We start from the raw sequence: 25578 nt of genomic DNA on the forward strand, positions 1-25578 counted from the left end.
AACTGATGGTCTCGGGTGGATAGTCCAATTCGGAACGAAAATGTACAGATGGTGGCCACAAATTAAATGTATCTTCTTGGTCGCAGCATGTCTGTCTGCCCGGAAATAGTCGTTACAGGAGCTCGTTCTACGGTGACTGGAGCCGGGAGGGCAACAGGGACGGGGGGAAATACGAGAATGATGCTAAAATTTTGCCGAGGTGGCAAATGGTAGATCACTGCCAGTGGCAGTTTCTGAGGGCATCTATGTCGGGTCGATGATGATTGTTTGCCTATGACACACTTCATTCTCGCTTCTAAAGTTGTTAGTGTAAATAAATAGTCTGCACTTGCCATCACAGATTTTGGTTATCTGTTCAGAGGCAGATGAATTCAACTAGAATTGATGCTAGGAGAATATATGATGATTATATTCTTATCTATCACTATAGATCTAATGTAAATAAGCATAATTTTTGAAATCTTGACAGTGTGGCAGAATACAGAACGCTCGGAAGGGATCGGAGGTAAAGGGTAAACCCGTTTTACAGTAATGGAAATTGAACTAGTTAGTTACATGCTATATTGTAATAGAACTTCGTTACTGAAACGAACTAAGGTAACGGGCCCCTTATTCATCTCAGTTCCACAATTCATTACACACATGAAAATCGTTACTTAGAATGAGATATGCTATCTTGCCTCGATGTGTAAGATACCAATTGGATCACGTCGTTATACTCAAATATTAAACATTTTTAACCTTAATTTAGTTGTGGCATTGTTTCTTAGATCCTAGGTGGAAATAGTGAGCATGGAGGCTGAATAATGTGGATCGATTAATGTTACAATTTTCTCGTTGTTTTTGTTATAACGACCAATAAACCAGCTGTCAAGATCCACTTTGAGGAAGGATTCCATACCTTTTCATCTCAATTTTGGGTAGGTATGGTCGTACGACCACGTCTTTGTTTTCTATACAGGGATGCAAATTCAAAGTACGGATAATGAAACAATACAAACGGTGGTTAGGTTTTGAACATCATCGATACATTGCTTTCGACATCTTAGAGCCAACGCTGTGTGTCTTATTAAATATATGATCGACACCATCGATACAAACAGTAAAAATTATATACGTTAAAGGATTACTATCTAATCTAAAAACCTCTGTTTTCCAAGCCCCTTTTACGATCTTCCTTAACAGAGACGACAATTTGGTATATAGAAAATCACTTTGCAATTTTCATAGGATAGACACTAGCCACAAGTTAAGCCACTTCACAAAATCAACAACAGTCGTATTGCACCAATTTGCAATCTGTGCGGTTCGATAAAATGTATTCAAACAGATAGTCAGAGAAATGGTAAATTTTCGGGACCCAGAGCATTTTACAAAGAACTAACAAAAGTTTACTTGAAATAGCTGATTTAGCAGTAAAACAATTTACCGAAAAACAGTCCGTAGTTCTATATTAAATTTCTCAATGTATTCGTTCTGCCTTTGCTCATCAATGTGTACGTGTTCACACCTGAACAGAGTGCCTTCACAAAAACAAAATTAGTAATGAACCGATTTGCACTCTGTGCGGAATTATCGTTCATTTTGGGATTCAAAGTTCATTTTGGGTTTGTGTTTGCATTTTGCGCAATTCGCTTTAATGGGAGGTAAATATTTACATCGGCATTCTGCTTCTGCATTTGAAGAAAATAGCATCTGCAGCAAAATTCCATTCCATTCCATGCAAAATTCACCGAAAAGTGAACGATCACTATTGTATCACTCCGCACAGTGAACAGTTCTATTGCGGATCAATTTTTTGACTTTCCGATTCTGATCCTTTGTATTTGAGAAAAATCACTGAACAGATTAAAACATTGGAAAAATAATACTGACAACATCCGATGTTATCGATTTATATAAAAAATAGCTCTTTGCAGATCTTCGAAGCCTCAAATGTTCCGTTTCAGAACCCCAAAAATAGTATGAATAACGTGTTCGGAAATTCGAAATATGCCGGATTTTGAGTAGTATGAAGACACAGAATTTTAATTCCGATTGTAGGTAGCCAGAAGTAAACGTACGAACTTCTGAATGTTCCTTTAGCAGCGCTGTCAAATATACGAGAGTCCCTTTTTGATCTACGGGTACTAAAAAATCATAAGCTAAGCTAATCAGGATATTGAAATCTATCAAAACACTGCATGGAGAAAGTAATATTATACAATTTACACTTCGCTTAAATTCTTTTACAGCTCATCAAACTTCTCTGAAACAATGAAGCTACTAATTTTTTCAAAACCTTGGTATCTTTTTCAGTTTGCAGAAAGTTTTTCAAGCAATTAGATTCACCCCCTTTAATGGAGTAAAATTGAAGATTATTCTGTACATTGATCCGACTAGGAAACTTCCTCCGTTGAGAATGGACTTTTGGAGGGATTCCATCGGTAGATCGAATTATTTGGCAATGTGAGCTTTTTGATGAGCGGAGAGCAACGCCATTTCCAATACTGGAATTTGGGAGAATACAATACATTTTTTCCCTATTTATTTCAGTTTTATTTTTCGAGGTCCTCAAAGGTTTTCCGCTAAACACGAGGGTTTATTATCTGCAATATTTTCAGGAATACATAGAATAATAATGATTGTTTCGAAAAAGGCTCAATTTTAGATGGCCGATGGAAAAAACTTTTTTGTTACCAGATTGAAGCAAAACTTTGAAAAAAATGTACGTATTTTGCATCATTGCCATGAAAGACGTTTCGAAATTTTTAACACACTTCATCAAGAATCAAATTCAATAGCAGCTTATTGGGCCGTAAGACGTTTCATTTGAACCAAAGTTTAGTCGTCTCTGAAAAGTGAGTTCCGTTTTTTGGAGTTTTTTACCACTATTTCCGGTACTCCCAGAACCGGGAACACGCAGAATATAAGAATTATAAAGCTAGTTCAAAAGATTTGATTCGTTTCTACGTCGCCATGTGTATAAAAATATTCGTGAAATTATATTTTTTTTACTTATCACTCTGTAGTTTAGGAGCCTGACGTCGGATCAGGATCAGTGTTGGGAAAATCAAGATCAGAAAAAGTTAATTTCACTATTACTCGGGAAAAAACAAGTTCAAGAGATTTTCTGAAAAAAACTCAGTGACTGAAAAAATCACTTCCGATATTTTGTTCCATGAAACGAGCATCCACAAAACTCTGAACCTCGAAGTTCACAAGAAGTGATTTTGTGTGTCAGTGAAACTTGATGACGAATTTTCACGCAAAGAAATATCGCTAAAGAACCTAAAGTGAGAAGAGTCTCCGATGATACTTCGATGCTAAATTTTCTCTACGCTTCAGTTCGATACCGAAGTGATTCGTGCAAGATTCAATTATTATATTTTCATCAATAAAAATTGCAACTGAATAAATTAGTAACTGAATTGCGACTAAGAAATAATGCCTGAGCTATTTCTGTTGCACGTAGGGTGGTCAATATGAAAAACTATATTTTTTTCCACATTACAAACAGTGATTATAGCGACGGAAAGCTGTTTTAAGCTACAGCTGACTGCACTATTTATATTAAACCCAATAAAACGCTTTTTAGCATGAATTTGATTCATAGAAGTAATACGAGTGCAGCATTGTCAGCAAGTCTCGAATACACAGTAGGCGCAGTGTTTGAATGACGCGTTTGAATTGGCATAGCGTAGTCTGCGCTCCTGTTACTTCTGCGTACGTTATTCAAGCTAAATGGCATGGCATGGCTAATATTTTTTAATCAGTTGCATAACACGCTTTGTGATTGTTTTTATTATCATTATATCTAAAGGGTGATATTTTAAGAGCTTGAGAACTTTTTTAAACAATAAAACGCATAAAATTTGCAAAATCTCATCGGTTCTTTATTTTAAACGTTAGATTGGTACATGACATTTACTTTTTGAAGATAATTTCATATAAATGTTGACCGCGGCTGCGTCTTAGGTGGTCCATTCGGAAAATCCGCTTTTTTATCGACAAATTTTGTTCAGCGATGAGGCTCATTTCTGGTTGAATGGCTACGTAAATAAGCAAAATTGCCGCATTTGGAGTGAAGAGCAACCAGAAGCCGTTCAAGAACTGCCCATGCATCCCGAAAAATGCACTGTTTGGTGTGGTTTGTACGCTGGTGGAATCATTGGACCGTATTTTTTCAAAGATGCTGTTGGACGCAACGTTACAGTGAATGGCGATCGCTATCGTTCGATGCTAACAAACTTTTTGTTGCCAAAAATGGAAGAACTGAACTTGGTTGACATGTGGTTTCAACAAGATGGCGCTACATGCCACACAGCCCGCGATTCTATGGCCATTTTGAGGGAAAACTTCGGAGAACAATTCATCTCAAGAAATGGACCGGTAAGTTGGCCACCAAGATCATGCGATTTGACGCCTTTAGACTATTTTTTGTGGGGCTACGTCAAGTCTAAAGTCTACAGAAATAAGCCAGTAACTATTCCAGCTTTGGAAGACAACATTTCCGAAGAAATTCGGGCTATTCCGGCCGAAATGCTCGAAAAAGTTGCCCAAAATTGGACTTTCCGAATGGACCACCTAAGACGCAGCCGCGGTCAACATTTAAATGAAATTATCTTCAAAAAGTAAATGTCATGTACCAATCTAACGTTTAAAATAAAGAACCGATGAGATTTTGCAAATTTTATGCGTTTTATTGTTTAAAAAAGTTCTCAAGCTCTTAAAAAATCACCCTTTATTATTAATAACAGCACCTCCTGCTTTTATTAATGATGTAGTGCCGAATAAATTTCAAAAAACATCCCCATTATTGATCCACTTATCAACCACCCTACGTACACTGAATATTTTCAGAAAGGTTCAGTTTTCGCTCATCGGCGGTTTTTTTCATCATGTATTCTGCAAAGGGTTGAGATACAACGGCTATGATAATTCATTTCCCAAAAATCTTCTGTTCGAGAACCATATCAGATATATTCAATGTGTGGACATTTCCTTAAATATCATCAAGTAGAATGTATGATAGTGAACTATTCACAACTAATATTTTTGCCAAGCGAAATCAATTACAGTGAGAATCGCGTTGTAAAAAAAATCAGTACTGAGCTTTCCTGCAGTGAGTTCTAATCGATGATTTTTTTTTTGTTTAAAAATCACTTGTCGCGATTTTCGAAATTTTGAATTTTTTACCAACACTGATCAGGATAAACTTTAAAAGCGTTCTATGGGATCGTAAGACTCTCAGTTTGTCAATTAGTACCCTCTACGATTCAGTCGTCTTTGCGAAAATTGAGCGCATATTATTTTTCAATTTTTGTACATATCGCTCTGTAATTCCGAAAATATAATTGAATTGCGTTTACATATTAGTTGATAGTTGATATGAAGGTCGGTCGGAAGCAGTGCTGTAAAACTTCATTTCAATCGAATATTAAAATGAAATCTACGGCCGTTGATTTTCAGCATATCCCTTCTCATTCATTTTACTTTTGTTGTCGAAGCTCCCAGAATTTGTCGTCAGTTATTAGTGCCAAGTAGTCTACCTGTTTCATCGTCTTCCTTGTCTTCACTGTGGGTAGTGAGCAATGAATAGGCATAAACATCAACTCGATAACACAAAACTCTCTCCGACCATAATATAAATAGAGGGTGGCGGTTCTCATTTGAGTATGTCTCGAAACCTGATTTTTTTTTGCTAGAGGATGTCTGCCGATTTCATAACTTTAGCTATAGCACAAATTTTAATAAAAAGTTTGATCGAATCTCACAAATTCTTGTTTGACAAATTTTTGCTTGTAACATCTTTTAGTAATAGCAGCGCCATCTGTAAATGTTCGCCTATCTTGATCCAAAATTCTTCAAACAAATCACACGATTTTTCTTATAACTGCCAATAAGCCATCTGCCAACATTCGCATCGAAAACGGATTCCAGAAGACTTGGCGTTCGATGAGAATCAGTCATACCAGCAATCGAAAAAGAGATGTTTTCTCTTTAATCTGAAGTAGACATTATTACTCAATTCGTCGTTGACATATGGCTTATTAGAACTGTATGTAAAATTCAACACTCTCTTCTACATGAGGCATAAAAAAGCGTCAAAATGAGACTTGAGAGATGTAAAAATTTACTATCTTCGAAGCGGTAATCCGTTTCTCATCAAATAGTGACATGTCCCTTTTATAGTGAACTTTCCCAAACTTTTCAATTTCAGAACACCAGAGCAAGGCGAACCTGAAAACATCATTTGCACTAATTTCGCTAATTGTGCCCCTGCGACTTTGTCCCTCAACCGATCAATGTACAAACCATGACACGCGGCAGTGACCCAATGGCGTTGTCCGCTCACTTTTGGCCTCAAAAACCATCCGTCGTCCGGTTCGGTTCCATGGATAGCTCTATTATCTAATAAAATCCAATGTGTATATATATATATATTAGAAGACAATTTTGTTCGCCTGTACCAGTACTGTCATCATCCGTCCGTCGCCTTTTGGGTATTGGTTGTTGTCGTTCTGCCACTCACTTGCACTTGAGGAAGCAAAATTCGGCAGAGGTGAGTGCCGGTCGGTCGGCCGGTCGTTCATTCGTCGTGCAAAAGCAATTTACGGTTTGTCGCTGTTTTTCGTCGTTCTCAGCTACAAGCACGAATAAATTTTGCGAATTTTGCGTCTTGAAGCTTCCTCCGTTTGACGCTTCCCAGAGAAGACAGGCACATCAAAATATTGTTGATTTGCACTGCTCGGCTTGCGTAGTGTGTGGAACAGTTTCCTCCTTAACGGTGACCTTAACCTAAAATTTTTACGCGTTTCTCTCGAATGAACAGCAATGAAAACATCGAAACGAGAGTGACTTGTTAGGTTAGACAAACCAGATTCCGTGCCAATCGTTCCCACAACGGAACGATAGTCGAATGTCAAATTCGGAAAGGGTTAAGCTCCACATTCCGAGTAACCTTGGAAGTCTGTTTGTGGTTCGCGAACCTACGCACGTGTTCTGTGTTTCGCGCCTTCAACAAGGGTGCAGTCCTGTTGGCAGTGGTGGCGTGTCCCCAAAGGAGCCACTTTGTATGACAGGGCACGTAACCGGCAGAGCGTCGCGAAAATCTTTCAAGTTCATCGTGACTTGTTTGCGTACCGAATACTGCGCTACATCTACATGCACTGATTGACCGACGCGCCGGGCCATGTCAGGCATACGAAAAATAAGTAACAACACAACTGACGTCAATTCGGTGTCGCCGAATGGCAGTCCAGCTAGGTGATAAGTTACTTCGAGAAGTCATTCGTGAAAGATATTCAAATTGATTGTTTCAAATTAGGTTGATTTGTTAACGATTGAGTGCATTTATGTTTAATAACAGATAACAAATGTACAAGTATGTTTTGCAGAAACGAAAATATTTCAACTATACCTTTATTATGCCTACAATTATTTTGTTCTGGGTGCTATGAAGAAAGACACAACGGTCAATCAGCATTTCTAGCATTCAAAGGAATCGAATATGAGAGATATCGGAGAAGCACCAAGTGGTTTTTTTAAGACTAGGGAGCAAATTCTTTCGCTTATTCTATTATCAATACGTAAAAAGTAAATATGCTCCAGAAGTGACGCAAATTCGACATACTTTCATCAGACCTATTAACTGACCTCAAAGTGCCATATCGATCGAGATCAATGAGCTATCAGTGATTTGTTTACATACACAATTACACGCTTTTAAATCGAAACGAATATGTAAATAATCCACCAGTAGCTGCCAAATGACGTTCCTGGTGCTAATTTTGTGAGGTTATGCCATGTTCGTGTGGAATCGCATTATGGCAGGTCTAATGAGTGTACGAGTTTTCTGCTAAATTGACCAAAACGAAGATAGATTTAGCTTAAAAGAATAGTAGCATCATCCTAAAACCTATTCACTTTTCGGGCTTCGCTGATGACGTTGACAGTTTGACGATTTGAGATGATGACGAAAACATACATTGGACTGAAGCTAGATGGATCGGATGAACTGATCGTCGAGAAAAGAAACGTAAAAGAAAAAAACGCTGCGCTTCACTTCGTTATATCATAGATACAATTGGTTACATCAGAGCGTGGTCATACCCATGATCATTGAAGTAGATTAGTGCGACATTTTTTCCTCAGAGAGGACAATATTGAATCAGTTAGTATTTTTGATTCGATTTCAGCATTTTTCCAAAATGGGTACCTCGTACGCTTCGAAACAGTTTTTTTGTTGAGATCGTTCCCTAAAGATCCCAAAATGACTGCTACGAAATGCATACAAAAGTCAAAATAGTTTGTGAGTAAATGAGCGAACCGTTTCGAAGAGATGAAGAATGTCGATGGCTTCTCAAATCGCGGTTCAGTTGGTGTAATGTCAAAAAAAAAACCTGTTTTAATCCACCTAGTGGTGTAATGATGCCTTTCTCATATCTATCATACTATCATATATAATACTGTGGTATTCTTCAAAATCATTTTCTTCGATTCTGGAGAAAATACCCGAAATCGGGTTGTTTGGCCGTCTACTGACAAAAACTATCAATTGGAGAAGATTTGAGGTCGATTTAGATTTTTTTTTGCATTTTTTCAGTGATGGTATCAGGTGTACAACTTTGCTTCCGCCGTTATTTCTTCAAAATCAAAAGCATTATTGCGAAAAAGTGCTTACAGATGTATTATTCAAAATATTATCCGTCGCTAGCAACAACTTTCTCCCATCTTTCCGGCAATTTTCGGATCCCGGCTCGAAAAAAGGAGTCCTCTTTTGACGCTTTCCATGAAGCAATCCATTTTTCCAACTTTTCGAAGAATTGAAAATGTTGATCTGCCAGACCGTGTGCCATCGAACCGAATAGGTGGAAGTCAGAAGGGGCGCATCTGGGGAATACGGCGGGTGGGGCAAGACTTCCCATTTCAGCGTTTCCAGGTACTTTATGACCATTTTTGCAACGTGAGGCCGAGCATTGTCATGTTGGAGGATGACTTTGTCATGTCGCTTTTAATATTGCGGCCGCTTTTTATTTAGCGCGCGACTAAGGCGCATCAGTTGCGTTCGGTAGCGATCTCCTGTGATGGTTTCACCCGGTTTTAAGAGATCGTAGTAAATCACACCGAGCTGATCCCACCAAACACAAATCATAACCTTGGCGCCGTGAATATTCGGTTTTGCCTTCGACGAAGTTGCATGTCCGGGCTTTCCCCATGATTTTCTGCGTTTAGGATTATCGTATCGAACCCACTTACCATCACCGGTTACGATTCGATGTAAAAACCCGTTACGATTTTGTCTTTGAAGCAGTTGCTCACATACAAATAGACGGCACTCGATGTCCCTCGGTTTCAACTCGTACGACACCCAGTTTCCTTCTTTCTGGATCATGCCCAGGGCCTTGAGACGTTTTGAAATGGCTTGCTGACTCACTCCAAACGATTCGGCAAGCTCGTCTCGGGTTTGGCACGAATCTTCATCAAGCAATGCTTCTAATGGTTCGTCTTTGAAGGTTTTTTCTCTTCCACCACCATGTTTGTCTTCGACATCGAAATCACCATTTTTAAAAATTTGAAACCACTCCCGATACGTTCTTTTACTCAGAGCAGCATCACCGTACTGAGAGCATTCGATGCGCTTCAGTTGCATTTTTTTCGAATTGTAACAGAAAAGTAAAACTTCCCGCAAATAGCGAGAACTGGGCACATAAACAGACATTTTCGAGCGTGAATAATACGAAAACAAGAACAACTGTCACAGAAACGGCGATGACAATTCGTTAGGCACTGTACACACTCAATTTAAAGGCATTATCATCTATGTATTTTGACCAGCCTCAGCCGGTACAGTAACCTATCGGAAAACGGTTTAAGCAAAGTTGTACACCTGATATAACATTTTTAACACACTTTACCCTGTATTTCCGGATCCGGAGGTTCGATCCGGATGAAATTCAGTAATTCCGTATGGGACCACAGGACCTTTCATTTGAATCTAAGTCTGTGAAAATCGGTCGCGCCATCTATGAGAAAAGTAAGAACATTTATTTTTATTTTTTTACACATTTTAGCGCATAACTCCGAAACCGGAAGTCAGATCCAAATGAGATTCAGGAATTTAGTAAGGGACTTAAACAGCTTTCATATGAATCTAAGTTTGTGAAACTCGGCTAAGACATCTCCCAAAAAGCTGATGCACTTATTTTCACAATTTTTGCAAATTTTACTCCATAACTCCGAAACCGGAAGTTGGATCCTAATAAAATTCAGAAATTTTGAATGGAACCACAAGACCTTTCATTTCAATCTAAGTTTGTGAAAATCGGTTCAGCCATCTCTGAGAAAAGTTCACAAACAGACATTTTTTGTACTCGATGAACTGAGTCAAGAGGTATATGAACCTCGGCCCTCCGGGCCTCGGTTTTCACAGTGATTGCATTACCTTTCTATATGAGAAAGACAAAAAAGTAACAAATTATTTTATTATTTCATGATAAATTTGGAGGATTATTTTGAAAAGTCAGACATTACCTTTGCGTGTACATAAAACTATTATTCGGAAGGATCAGGAACTATTGTTACAGTGGAATTTACGATCGGCAGAAGGTATCAGAGACAATCAGAGAAAATTACCTAGATTTTTAAGGGCTACTGTTTTGATCTTGTCAGCCAAATTGGACTCCGGAACAGAATCAAAAGTTTAGAGTACTTGCTCGGTTGTAATATGGTGAACCAGGACGCATACAGAAACAGAAACCTTCATTATTATACTTTCATTATTATTACATCCGAGTGTTAGTTTTAACCACTAAGGTCATTCACCGGGTTGCAAACTGAAACCTATGTAAAAATGAAATTTGAGCAGCTTCCCGAGCAGGAGTTGTATTAGGAACGTCTCGAGGAGCGAAAAAAAACAACAATGGCAAGTGGTTTTCAGCTGCGGACAAAAACACAAATGATCCAATAAACTCGAAGCTTGTAAACTAAAACCTATGTAAAACTGAATGGCTACAACCTATGGGTAAGCGTGTGAGATCAGCTCCCAGCGAGAATTCATAATGAAAAAGCCAATACCATTTGAAAGAGCTTGAACTGGAGATAATTTTACTATAATTTCAAAATTTTAACAGCCATATTGATTTCATTTTAGTTGATTTTCAAAACAACCGCTCCACCCAAAAGTTTGAGAAAGATCTCCGGCAAAATGTACAGTGTTTTTTTAAATTTTTGAAGATGTATTTCTTACATTAGAAATCTGTTTTAATCCACCTAGAAAGGCACCATTCTCATTAACATTTCACGATAAATCGATGCCAGTTTCAAATAGGACATTTTGGATAACTGTTTCCGGAACCGACGGTCACAGTTGCAGTAAGTTTTTAGGGCCATGAAATAGCCAGGCCTACAAGTTCGAATAGTATCACAATCTGCTTCGAAAATTTCGTTTTTTTTTGTTTCGTCAACTATATGAAGGTTAGAAATTTTTAGCTTTCATTTCCAGTCGGATCCGGATAAAATTCAACCTCATTCAATAGGATAATAAGACAATTATTTGAATCAAAGGTCAAATAAGATTAGATCCGGATGAAATTTAGGAGTTATGTATGGAATCATAAGACCTTTAATTAAAAGTTTGTAGAAATATGCCAAACCATCACCGAGAAAAGTGAGTTCGTTTCATTTTAGAGTTTGTGATCACTATTTTCGGTGCCTCCAAGACCTCCAAAACCAAAGCCGAAGACTGGTTTAGCCGGAATGGATACGTTTGGTCGTCAACTGACAAGGCCTATCACTGCTCTGTATAACTGCTGGAAATGTTCCACTCTCTTAATCCTATAATTTCGGAACCGCAAGTCGAGTCCAGATGAAATTCAGAAGATTTGATTTGATTAAAAGTTTTTCGAATATGACAGTCCAGATGAAATTCAGAAGTAGTGTATAGGACTATAAGACTAATGATTTGAATCAAAGTTTTTCGAATATGACTTTCGGTTCTCCGGGCCTCGGTTCAAATCTCACAGTGCTTGCATAACTTTTCTATATGAGAAAGGTAAATACTTATAAATTTCTGAAACATTCTTTCACACCTCCGATTTTGGTTCAACTTTAGACTTTATAGTATAAAATAAATAATTTTTGGACACATTTGAACGCTTTGATTTATTTTTTTCAATATAGATAACTACACCACTTGAATTTTTCTTAGAAGAAAAACTGACAATCAACCAAGCGTTTCCATTGAAGCCCTTTTATAAGGAAACGCATGGCGCTTAGTTCAAGTAGTTCTAAAAAAACTTAGGGGTGATACACTGATGAAGATTGCAAATAGCACACCGTTATGCTAGTATCCGTTACTATCTCGAGGCATTAGTGGCGAAATAGTAAAGTATTCCTAATATAGTGCATTTCGCATGCTAACCTGGTTACAGCCTTTGGGAAGCTCCCCGAGTCAGAATCTTAGGCACACTTTGAGGAGAAAGAAATTCGTTTTGTTGATAAATTATCAAAAAAATTCAAGTTTTGGCAAACGATTTGCGGCTGGGAGAAAAAAAAAACAGAACTCGTGTTTTCGTTACAAATCAGCCCAGGAACTCGAGGTTCTACAAAGATAAATGTTTGAAAAAATATTCATTAAATCATTCATCAGAGCACAGAGAGACCAATGCAAAGTTTTGGTCGAATTTGGCTAGCTGCCAAAACAGCCTAAATATACTTCATTGGCTTCGTAACAGTAGGGTGGATTTCATCGGCAAGAATCTCAATCCATCCAATTGAGCGATCGAAAAAAATTTGGTAATTGTCAATGAGCGAATAGAAAAACTAGGAAAGTGATTCGGAATGCTTCCGAGATGAAGAGGTGGTGGAATAGACGCTAATGTTGACAAACAGAGTGTAAAACAGTAATAAGACTGTTTCAATTATTTGGCTACTCAACCGTTTGATTTTGCCTTATTCTGATTATAGAGAAAAACCTTAAAGCCATTCGCCTCTTCGGGTTAGAAAAACTTTCTGACCCTATGTGCGGGGTTGAGAATCGAACCCAGGCGGGTTGCATAAAAGTCACCGACTTACCCATCGCGCTATGTCCGTTCTCAAAGAACTAGTACACAACACAAGGAGATCTAAGTAAAAAATTTCTTTAATGCGACTGACAAAAGAAGAGTTCGAAATAGAATACCTAGAAAAATTTTCTCAACTCCAAAACTTTCTTGTTATGCTATTTGACTTAATTTTAACGTTAACGGTTTCAAGTTCGATACCAAACGAGTATAATTATCCTTGATTAAACCGCGTGAACTGAGACACTACTTATGAGAAGGAAGGATGTTCGAGCCCAATCATATTTGCAAACAAACAGCGACACTATTTTAGCTGTTCTGTAAACTACACACATTAGTATCGATCTATCGCTTCATGAATGCATAACTTGAACGGAAAGCTATCTGTGTTTATTATCTGAAATGCAAACAACGGACTGTAATATTCATTGATCTATTTGAGTTCCCAGCCTCTAGTAAACAATCAAAATCGCACAGTACGTTAGTCGAAAATTAATTTCAGCTATCAGCTATTACACCCACACAATCGCAATAAGGATGAGTTACGGCCGGCATACAGCAGTATTTCTGCATTTGAAGCACGGGTGAAGGAAGTCATAAATTGTTTAAACATTTTAAATTAATACATTATACCAACAGTTCATTATTATTTCATGACTATGCTACTGGGCTCGACAGTTGAGTAAAAGCGAACTACCAATAAACATCAGTGGAAAATGTTACCGAAAAGAGACGAAGCATAACTTAATCGTTCAGCCTTGCGAACCAACGCTCGAATTAAGACTCCATTCTCTGGTTACCAGCCCCGAAATTACTAGTGAAAAAAAAGTTGTAAATAAAACAAACGTGTACTTTACCATCCCAGGCAAAAGTTCGCCCACATGGTTGAACCTACACACACCCACATGCTCGGTAAAATCACGCTCACTTCTAAGGGCGAAAGTGCCAAAATAATATACGTACGATTTCTGCACAAGTGTGACCTTTGTCAGCATCGAATCGTTTAACACCAACACATAGCGATGAGACCAAACGAACGACTAAAAAAATGTGCACTTGACGCCGCTACGCGAAAACAGATCGCGGAATGATAACTTTACGAACGCACGTGTAATCGCGAACTTAGGAAGGAATGAGAGTGGATGGAAGAACTCTCTCTCTCTCTCTTCCTCTCTTAAGCTGCGGCACTCGTGTCTCGGTCGTGAGTTCTTCGAAACGCGATTTTCGCGAACTGCGAATTAAGCCGACTCGCCTCTCCGTCTCCGACATACCGATTTGTTGATATTCTATATTTGCAAGAGTTGGTAAACAATAAGCAGAACTAAAATATAAAAAGCAACGGCCAAAACATATTAACAATGTAGTAATATCAATAACACAGCACTACCTACCGAAAATCAGCGCTTTGTACGAGAGAAGCAAGCAAGACCAAGGGGAAGCACTAAGCAGTCAGAGTTTTTTTTTTTCGATCGAGTGCCGGTTGGAACTCTGTCTTCTTACACGTAAATAAATAAAAAATAAGCAAACCATAACGAATACGCAAGAAAAAAAAGGTTCACGTAAATGACGGAACGTTCGCGGAGGACGTGGGCACGGCCCACAACATGAAGTGGACACAAAAGAGATAGCTAGAGAGAAGAATAAGCGAACCGGGAGAACACGCGCTCAAAGAGGAGAATACGATACGATCGAGTGGGCCCTGCGTGGAGAGACCGAACCTTGTTAAACCTAAACGATCATCATCGCCGTCAAATTGGCGGGTTCTGCCAATGATGTCTTGTTGTTTTTGGCAGCTTCTATTGCGAGCCATAGACAGATAGTGGAAGAGATCTCGGAAGTTCTACACCGTTATGTGAACTTTCATTGGAGGCTCCAACCTCAACCGGGAATAGCGGATCGACTGTAAGCGAAGGACTAGCCTTTGCTGGGATTTTCGAAATTGCTGATAGATAGATTACGAAACAGGTGCCGTCATCGTTGTTTGTTGCCGTTCGAGAAAGACGCGCGTACATGCTGTTTTTTTTATGCGACACGACGAATCGAGAGCATTCTGGTGTGCGCAACGATCATGTGATGTTTCCCCGTCAGCAGAAACATCTTACAGAGGTCACAATTAGATTAGATACGGCTATGCTGTCAAGTGGTGGGTAATTTATGGTTAGGACGAAATTACGGAAACATTGGTAATCGTGGTACATATTTATTGGTGGTAAGTTTCTGCTTAGAATTGGTCGATTTTAATCCTTAATAGTGTAACATTTCAATATGGAACGGATCAGTTTTAGCTTTCATTCAACTATTACAACAAGTCATGTGTTTTCTTTGGTTACCACAAACGATTTCTTAAATTATTCATCCGACAATATATCAATAGTATTTAATTCGTCAAGAACAAGAACATGATAGAAATTCATCGAACTGGTGCAATCAATATAATGAATTTGAAGCATTTTTCAGTTTAGTTCAATTGATCTGTTCTTTCCAGTCATATGATTTGATAATCTTCCGATCCAATTGTAAAACCATATTTGATTAAATTTAAATTAAAGAACGAATTTGAGTACTGCAAGTGTTCTATCTTTTGTTTAGCAGAACATTATAAAGTTTCTACATCGTTTTGATTAATGACTATCAAAAAATGTCGTGAAAATTGATCAATTTGGTCAGGGATTCCTTAAGATTCCTTAATTAGAGAAATTAACAACTTCATCATAATTTAGGAAATATGCAGTTACACAACGGTATAGATAACTTGGGTAAAAACCTAGTTGTAATAGCACGATTAGTTTATTAAAAATTAGTTTCTTACGAACATTTCTGAGAAAACTATTTATAATAGATTAAGTTTAGGATTAGTATTGTACTGTTACATAAATCCGGTGAGATGCCACCATAATCATAATCATTTATTTACATAAAAGTGCAACTCTACAGCCATTTAGAAACTGCCATCCAGTGATGACCGTAACAATTATCTTTCATGACAATTCTCTATTGGATTATCGTGATCCTGCTGGTGTCTACTGTCGTGAAATGAAACTAGTTCAGTCTCATTCACTTGTTTTATACTGCACTTCGCCAGGCAGCTTTGAAGGCACTCAGTTGGTTCAGTTCACGGTCAAATCGTGTGATCGCATGTCGAACTCAAATCGAAGACTTCTGCATCTCAGATACTGTTTACTTCCTATAAGTACTCAACTATTCTGGTATTACTGAAAATGAATGGGCTGATGTCGATGCTTGCAATCTTGCGCTCAGGCAAAAGCAGTTTTACCAGATTTAAATCTGAAAATGTCAAAATGTTAACTGCATTTTTCCAAGCATTGTTCTGAATAGAGTCTATTGAATATTATTCGTGTTATTTGTATGAATGCGATTACCAGGCCCGTACGCAGGATTTACCGTTTGGGAATGGGAATTGAAAAAGGGGTTGTCAAATGTTGATTTGATGTCAAATTTCAAATTTGTTGTCTTAAAAAAGGTCAACAAATTAAGTTTCACTTAATTAATTAACGGATTCACTCCTATGGTAAAATTTGCAATTACTTGCTTCATTAGTTTGAATTTTTTCCAATTGATAAATAACATAATAAATACGTTCATCGTTTTTCCTGGAGTGAATGAATCCTATCTGTATTGACGCTAATTTTTTTTTCTTATGTGCTGAACTTACTTTTGCTCATACATATTGCGAATTGTTCTGCATTCTTCCGGGAATGCAGAATGGTGTCGCTTTTGTAATATCCCTAAATTCTCTTGGTACTTAGTGGTTTCATTAAATGTGCATTTTGGCACCTGTAAATCGTTCAACATCCTATAGGGGAAGCAGAACGATTTTTTTTTATGTTTTGAACTGTTTTCCCTCACCCGCTTCACAGTTCCTTTCCATGTTCTTTTTATCCTTACTTTACCATCAGGAGAATAAGGAGTAGCCACGGCAAGGCATGAATTTTCAAATAACTAGGGGAACATGCCACTTGAGCCAATTAGTTCTGATACTCAATTCTGCCAATATGGTGGAATTGGTGAAAATTTGTTGTACAATTAGCTTACAGCAATTTAGAATACAGATTCTCAGAGAGTAAACCTGCGAATCACTTAAAAAGCATTTTAGCAATAATATTTTTTTGTAAAATAATTTTTCTGATTGATTTGTTCATTGAGAAAGGTTCCCTTCTACCAAAAATTTACTCTTTGAAAGGGATTGCCATTCCCGAAATTCTGCATTTAATACAATGAGCATGTGCGTAGATTTTCAAACAGTGGTCAGGTCGCATCGATTCGAGTAGATACAACTATATATTTGTGATTATGGGTGGTAGAAACTACAATTAATAACGAATAATGTATAATTTTTCCTGTAAACCAAGCTGTTTTCATAACTTCCCCTAACAGAAACGATAAATTCGTATAAATAAGATCACTTTGACAAAACCACAGACGTTGAATGTGCGCAAGCAAACAAATAAATGTTTAAAATACAAAAAAGGGGAAACATGATTGACTGTTACGTTTCATTTTCAGAATGCCCGCACAAGTTTTGACTTAATGAAGATGAAACTGAAATAAATGCGATTTTGGCAAAAGGCTTGATTTATAAATAAATATTTTTTTTTATTCATCGTTATTTTATACCAAAATTTTTCATTTGATTTTTCATGATTTGCAGAAATGTAATTCTTATTTTTATCTGTCGTGAATGTATACGAGAATATAAAATCGTAAATGAAATTCTTACTATGAAATTCACCCGAATAAATTTAATGTGTTTCGAAAGCAGGTTTTTAAACTTTCTTGGAATTAAAAACTGGAATATAATCTTAAAATGGTTTTCAGTAGGCTTTTGTGGAGTTTAAGGTTTCAGTGCGAGATTTGTGATGTAACACCCGAAACTGCAACAAGAATTTAATAAAATTGCAAATGGCTTGGGATATCCATACAGGAAAATAAAACAATATCAGCTCGTGTTCATAGTGTTGGTTAAAAAAATGGTGGGGGCGAATAATTTTGAGTTCGCTTTGGGCGTCAGAAACGCTCATAACGGCACTACTGCAAACTTACATTTTCAGCACTTAATGATCCATACGTTCTTATGAAATGTGACATATGTGGATTTGCGTTACCTGTAAATTTCATAAGTATAAACTTGTGCTAATGCTGTGCAGTAGAAAAATAGCGTCGACTAATATGCATACCAATTATTGGCTAATTTTGTCCATTCTGGATATATTCCCAAGTAACATTTATAATATTAATAAAAACGTGTAGCTGTCTTCAATGCCACATCATGAATCTTTATTAATTAAATTAAAACGAAAGCCTACTGAAACCCACTAAAAGAGCATATTCCTGCCAAGTGGACCATTCTTCATAAGGTTTATAAAGCAAAGTGAAGAATCAGGATAAACCTGCGTTAAATCTCCAAATTCAAAAAAAACTACAAAGATCAGCCCCATGGGGTTGTTCGAGCCATTGATGTGGAACAAGGCAACTAAAATTTCTAATGATCGACATTTTCAATTAATCGTCAGACTTTTGAATCCGCAAATGCACGAGAGTCTGCTTAGATTGACCTTAATTAGGAACCAACACCCGACACGCGAACTAAGAATATTGACTCTATTTATCTTGATTTGTATTTGTTTTGTAGCTGACGAAATAGCCCAAATGTATGCAATTATATGTTTATACATGCTTGCGAACGGATATCGATATTTAAGCTTATCTTCGCCAAGCTTGTGTTCAAGTGTTGTATGCAAGCAGTTATTTTTATAGCGTTTCTATACCATTACTACCATTCTGCGATTTCGGTTGAAGCGATAAACTTTTTCTCATTATCAATCGAGTTCATCTTATATAAATTAGAAATTAATCTTATGCACTCAAAATTTACCCTGGGATAATTGTTAATTTCCCAGGCGAAACGACATAATATGGAATTTCATCCGATCTTGCATGACACAAGATCAGAGCATACCAATTAAAGCTTCAAATCGTTTTATGGCACTTTTTGTCTTGCTGTCTAACAACAACCTACTTCTGGCATGCTACATGTAGGACTGAAACGTTAGCTATAATTTCGCTTCTATTTATAGATTCGCGTGCTTCCAACAGCTACGCTTTTGCATCGATTGACCAATCAGAGGGATGCTTTCCCTTTGATATATCGCTTACTCCTTCAAAACCGTCGACTATGGCAGGGAAATCCGGTATGCCGGATATTGTTTGCAGACAAATAGGACACTGCTAGCTATTAATCAACATTTCAATGATATACAATTAAAAATTCATGGCTATGAACATTCGAATCAATACGTAGAAATATTTCCAATCAAATGGTGACATAATATTAATAATTGATACAAAATTGACTGAGCTGTAATTGTTCAAAACCTGACCACATTTCTACGTGTATTTTTCTTGAGTTTCTAATTTGCACCCCTATATAGAAAACAAAAATGTGTTCCACATTAAAAATTTGAAACCAGCTTTACGATCAACATTATATTTATTCGGATTGAATGAATTTCTCTATGAATAAACTGTCATTTTGATAATATTTTTCTTGAAAATGTGTGAGTCATCTCGGATTTGAGTGCAATGAGTAAGAATACATTAAGTTTTAATTACGAGTTTGAGGCATTTTCAGAATGTAAAAACTGCACTTGCACTCTTAATTTTATCGTGAATGTATGAATAAAAATATGAATTATAACTTCAAATACATGCTGTTTTTGAGAAAGTCTCCATGATTTATGAAAATTATTTTCTGTGATTCATCATTATTTTTGTGTAAATATATTTCGTGGCGTCATACGTTCTAAAAATGAGTCATAAAAGTTCATCATATTTCCTCGTTTTTGTATTTCGAAGTTTATTTGATGCTACGGTATAAAACATCAAAATGGCGACCATAATATTTCCTTATTGCAAATTACACTTGAGTTAAGAAGTAATAAATCGAATAGCCCACAAAAAATGTGTCATCAATTCCTTAGAACCATCGAATTTGCTCTGAGTGAAACTGTCATCTCTTGAACACACACAAAACTAGATTTATAAGCAAAGTCTTGACATTACATTCCTTTTGTGGCATTTGACCTTTCTGTTTTTTAACAGACTTTGCAGCCGATTCTTAGCGTACAGACTTATTGCATGGCATACTACGATCCTACTGGCACTATGAAACCAGTACCTAATGCATTGAACCGCCAACTCGTAGCAGGAATTGAAAGAATTGATCCAGATAGTCAGAGTAAAGGGTTTTATAGAAGCTTTAGAAACTATTTTATTACTTGTCAAAAGAAACACTTATTATAGTTGTAATAATACTAGTAGTGGCTGCAGAATCAATTACAAAATTCCTATAAATTATAATCAGAACCATAAGACAATCGAATTGTTACTTGGGTTATGTCTTAACAACAGTTGTGTGGAGAGGGACTTTATTGTCGGTGAATATTCTTCGGTAAGTTTATCACGAAATTTCATTTCGCTTCCAATGGAAAGAAACTATCGAGCTTAAGGATTCTTATCTCAAAAAGCGAGTATGATTTATGACACCGATATGGATCTGCACATAACTAATTGGAAATGAAGCCCAAATGCACAGTATTTTTCGAAAGTCTTTCATCCCCGTTTGACCACAACTGTCCCCAATCATCGTGGTTGGATGTTATAAATAATCTAAACATAGAAACAATTTGAAACCAACAACAACAAAAACAAAACACGCCCAACGGCATAAAATTCGCCCAATTCCCCGTCGCGAACTTTAATAGCGGGCAATTAATCTTGCACACATCAGAGACAACCGAAACAATTGTGTCCCAATTTCGCCCCGCTTGCTAAGTGACGCTTCGCCGTTGTTTAGAGCAGCGAAAGAAACAGAATAAATAAAACCCGCACCACTACATTTCGTTCCAAAATGTTAGTATGTTAAATGGTTTAGTGAAATAGAAGGGGAACGTAGGTACTAATCAAATCTCGCGGCAACGATGACGATGTTGTTGTTGTTGTTGATGGCGATGGTGGTGGTGACGGCGGCAGCAGTACAAGATTGAGTCAAGGCGAAAAAAATTCGCGTGCATTTTGACCTTCAGAATATTTTAAATTCAAATTTCAGACCTAACATTGGTTGAGCTTTATCAATTTCGAGCGCCACTTCTAGAGATTCAAATGTGACGCTGTACCCAGAATTGTTTGGATCGTTCGGATACGTATCCTGACGATGACAGCATAAGATAGCATTTTTCCATTATAAATAGGAAATTCAATTATTGATGAAGAATTTCAAGCTCACCTGTTAATCAAGCAATTCACAACATTATTATGTGCTACTAAATTGGGGAACATGAATTCTTGACAGTGTTTTTGTTGCAATCAACAATAATCATCATGTTTCTGTTGATGCGTCGACATGCGTTATTTTGATGCCAGTCTTTGAGTAATTAACTACTTTCTCCATCTCTAGCAAGCGAGAATGTTGATGAGTGCACTAAGCCAAATTCACACGTTTATTCCACATGAAAGTTTCACGGTGAAACCATAAACGAATATTATTTATCTTTGGTGAAACATCACTTAGATTAGGGAGTTCCTTGAAACGCTCAAAATAGATGAACACTTTCATTCCATGCTTTCACTAGAACTATTAAATTTTCTACAGTAGCTATCAAATTTCAGCTAATGTAAAGCTTTTTCATTTGATTCACTAGAACGTGAAGCAATCGACATTTTTCCAGGATAAAGAAATTCGCGAAAATCCACACCCAGTGAATTTTGTCGAGCCGCATCGTGAAACTGAACAGCGTCAAAGCATTCAACGAAGTGGATTATTAAAATAAAAATTAAAATGATTATCAGAAAAGAAATTACGATCCAATTTATAACCTTCGGAACTAGAAACTATAGCTACGATATTTTTTCATTGTAATGTTAAACTTCCCCACTGTTATATAAAAGTTTTTAAGCAGATTGTGCTATGTGCCTAATTTGGCTCCAGTTAGTGTTTCGAATTTCGCCAATAAATCTACCTTCAATGAATCTTTCTCGTGAAATCGCCGATTTTGTCTCAGCGCGTGAACCTAAAAAATGACACAATAGAGTCATGTTTTCGTCACCAACATGAGTTTCCAAACAAATGGCCAAATTTAATAATTCTGCGACGGTTCGATAAGCCATTGCCGTGTGAGAAGTAATGATCCGGTCAAGTGTTTCACTGTTGAATCTATTGTTTCTTAGACCGGCCACACACGGGCAAAAAAAATGGAAACAAAATATTCCGCTCTCTCGCTCTGTGTGTGCATCAGTTGAATGCATAAAACCATGCAGTTTGTCAAACCCATTAGCAGCACATTCGTCTAGCAAGCTTGGTAGCCTCGGTATCCGAAGAGGTAATCTCGTTGTAATTCACCGTACGTTGCTACATCCGGCAAAGAAGCAAACGGCGAGACAACGTCGGTAATCGGCAATTGATGCTGATTAACAAGTGATACTGCGACACGGTTTAAAGCTTAACGCATCGCTTGTTGTCAATTTTTATCGCTTCGTTTGGTCCTAATCAATTAGGACGGTGCGCGTGTGCGTTTTTCTATGTTCCAATCCGTTCCTCGTTTGATATTGTCGTTTAATTAAGGATAATTGAGAGATTAGCCGTTTTCTGTGTCATGTTCATCATCCCGCTAGTCAAGGTTGACATACTTTGCCTAACTGTTCCATAATGGGACTGCAACATCGTGTTACTTTACAACACTTGAGATTTGATCTCGACTAAAAAAGATACTGCCAAAACACGGAATAACTCTGCAAAACTGCTCAATAATTCTCAGTTCAATTCAAAATGTAACGATATAACATTTTCGGTTTCATAAGTTATCGTGTTTAATAGCAATCGATAAGAAATCAATTCTTCGGAATCTCGGCAAACTTTTCACTGTGTCTGAAAAATACCCGGAATGTAGTTGTAACATAAAACATGATTATTTACTCTTCCGAATCAATTTCATGCCCCTCCAAGTAATTCCCATTCGATAAAATGAACTTATTTCAATATTTTTTTTAAATCCTTGAAGCACGCCAAATAGTCCTCCTTCGGTTTAGCACCTTCATCAATCTCTTCAATCGACTTGAAACGCATTCCTTGAGTTTGAAAAACAGTCAAAAGTCACACGGGGCCAAATCAAGGGAATGCGGTGGATCTGGATCGATATTTGCTGAATTTTTGTCGAATTACTCATCTAAAATCAATGCTGTGTGAGACGGTGAATAATCGGCCACTGTTGGCCCATAATTCTGGCCTCTACACGGAGAACCCGAAGATCACAAAATTACAATATTTCAATTGTTGTTTCACGCCATGGTTGTTTCAACTAAATTGTTGTTGATTTAAACATCCCGGTGGCACGATTGTCATCTGCATACAATTGGCTTGAAGCCGAAATTTTTGGTTCTTTTTTTCTAGTTCGCTGTCAAATGCTGTTGTTAAGCAGTGTTCACACGTTCACATTTTTCTTCATGCGGTTGCACCAACGTAAGGAAACGATTTCGATGGAATATAATCAAACTATAATAAACCACAATTTCTTTTTCTTATTCAAAAAGAGGTGAAATTACTTGTTTTATAGAGAATACTAGACTAGAGTTATATTTATATTGGGTTTGAAGAAATTAACTTTTGAAACCAGTGTGGTTTGATTGTATGGTATGAACATAGCTTAACATATTGTTGACAACAACGCCACCAAAACAAAATGAGTCGGTTTCAGGAACCAGCTTCCATAGCAGGGGGGGGGGGGTGGATTCAACTAACATGTCTGTCGATTTTGTCACTTGGCTTAGAACGAAGAAAGCAAAACGCAAAACAACAATCCTCTTCATTTCACCAGGAACATTTCATATTGAAAATTTTCGATGACAAATGTACATTTGTTTATGTCAGTTGCGTCGTTGCCGTTACATGTAAGTGAAAGTATGCAGAAGAACATGAGAGTTGATTGTAAAATAAGTTATCCATGTACTGAATACATATTCTTTTAGTGTAAATGTTTTAATTTCTTCTCATTGAAAACATTTAACGCCTTAAAATTGCTGCTAGAGTGAAGTGATAGTATTTGTATTTTCGGAATTGAAAATGCTTTTCCAGCAAGCCAGAAAAATTTCTTGATGTAAAATAAAGTAAAGTGTTCCCAGGGAACGTTTTACTGGTAAATTCTAATCAATTGCGAGTTTAGTGATAAAACTGTAAGCAGCTACTTAGGTAAAATTTCGTCTTCAAAAACGATAAGAATTTGAATAAAGAGTGGATGAGAACTTGTTGGCAAGTTGAATTGCAAGTATTGCACAGGATTAAACGGGTAGCGCTATATCCAAAATTCGGGGGCTATGCCTAAAAAAGGAGGTTGAATCAATTTTTTTACAAAAAACATAGTTAATATTTGTTTCTTAGTTCCATAAGAATTTCGATAATGTGCGACTTAAAATGAATTTTTGGTGATCATGTTGGTCTATAGCACTTCGAGCGACTATTGAATGAACAATCAACGGAAGAGAGCATGAACAGAATGGGGATTGAGGATGATGGACAAGCTGTGGACCCACCAACGCTAGACGAAATACAAAAAGCGTAATTGGAATGATTTGAGAAGGAAAGGAAATGACTTCGGACTGGCTGGGTGGTATCATATGCCCTATTTACAAAAAGAATCACCGACTTGATTGTAAATCTATCGAGGCATAACACTCCTTAATACTGCTTACAAGGTACATTCTAGAGTACTGTTCGGCAGACTGCGTCCATTGGCAGAATCTTTTATCGGCGAATACCAATGCGACATTCGAGAAGGACGTTTAGCGACGGACCAGATGTTCACCTTACGACAAATTCTCGATAAGTTTCGGGAGTGCAACTTGCGAACTCATCATCTGTTTGTAGATTTCAAAGCTGCGTACGACTCAGTGAAACGTAACGAATTGTGGCAGATCATGTTAGAACATGGCTTTCCGACAAAGCTAATTAAACTGATTCGTGCGACGCTCGATGGATCGAATCAAGCGTCAAGATAGCTGGTACGACATCCGATGCTTTCGTGACGTTAGATGGATTGAAGCAGGGCGACGCGCTCTCAAATCTGTTGTTCAATATAGCGCTCGAAGGTGCCATACGATGATCCGGCGTGCAAAGAAACGGTACCATCATCAATAAGTCTCACATGCTTACGACATTGATATTATTGGTGTGGATCGTAGAGCTGTGGAAGAGGTTTTTGTGCCCTTCAAGAAAGAAGCTGCGAGAATAGGGTTGACGATAAGCTCTACCAAGACTAAGTGACATGGTGGCTGATAGAGAACGAGGCAGCCCAAACGGTGTAGGAGCCGAGGTGGATATTGATGGGGTACTATACAAGGTTGTTGACGTGTTTATATATCTAGTGACATGCGATAATGATATTAGCCGCGAGGTAAAAAGGCGTGTTGCAGCTGCTAATAGGGCTTTCTACGGGCTCCGTAACCAGCTGAAGTCTCGTAGCTTGCACAC

At 37.4% G+C, this 25578-nt stretch overlaps 1 protein-coding gene across 26 annotated transcripts in view; it reads right to left on the reverse strand.

The window, feature by feature from the left end:
• LOC131425391 (sex determination protein fruitless) overlaps nucleotides 1–25578 on the reverse strand; it is a 761905-nt gene that overhangs the window by 108280 nt on the left and 628047 nt on the right. The window contains exon 1 of one of the 26 annotated variants that reach the window (XM_058587245.1): nucleotides 14007–14029. The exons of the other annotated variants lie outside the window; for them this stretch is intronic. The gene's annotated coding sequence lies outside the window, so the exon portion shown is untranslated. Of the gene's footprint in view, nucleotides 1–14006; nucleotides 14030–25578 lie in introns of those variants that run through there. 26 annotated transcript variants of the gene reach the window in all.

Source organism: Malaya genurostris, chromosome 1, assembly GCF_030247185.1.
Source record: "Malaya genurostris strain Urasoe2022 chromosome 1, Malgen_1.1, whole genome shotgun sequence".
NCBI lineage: Eukaryota > Metazoa > Arthropoda > Insecta > Diptera > Culicidae > Malaya > Malaya genurostris.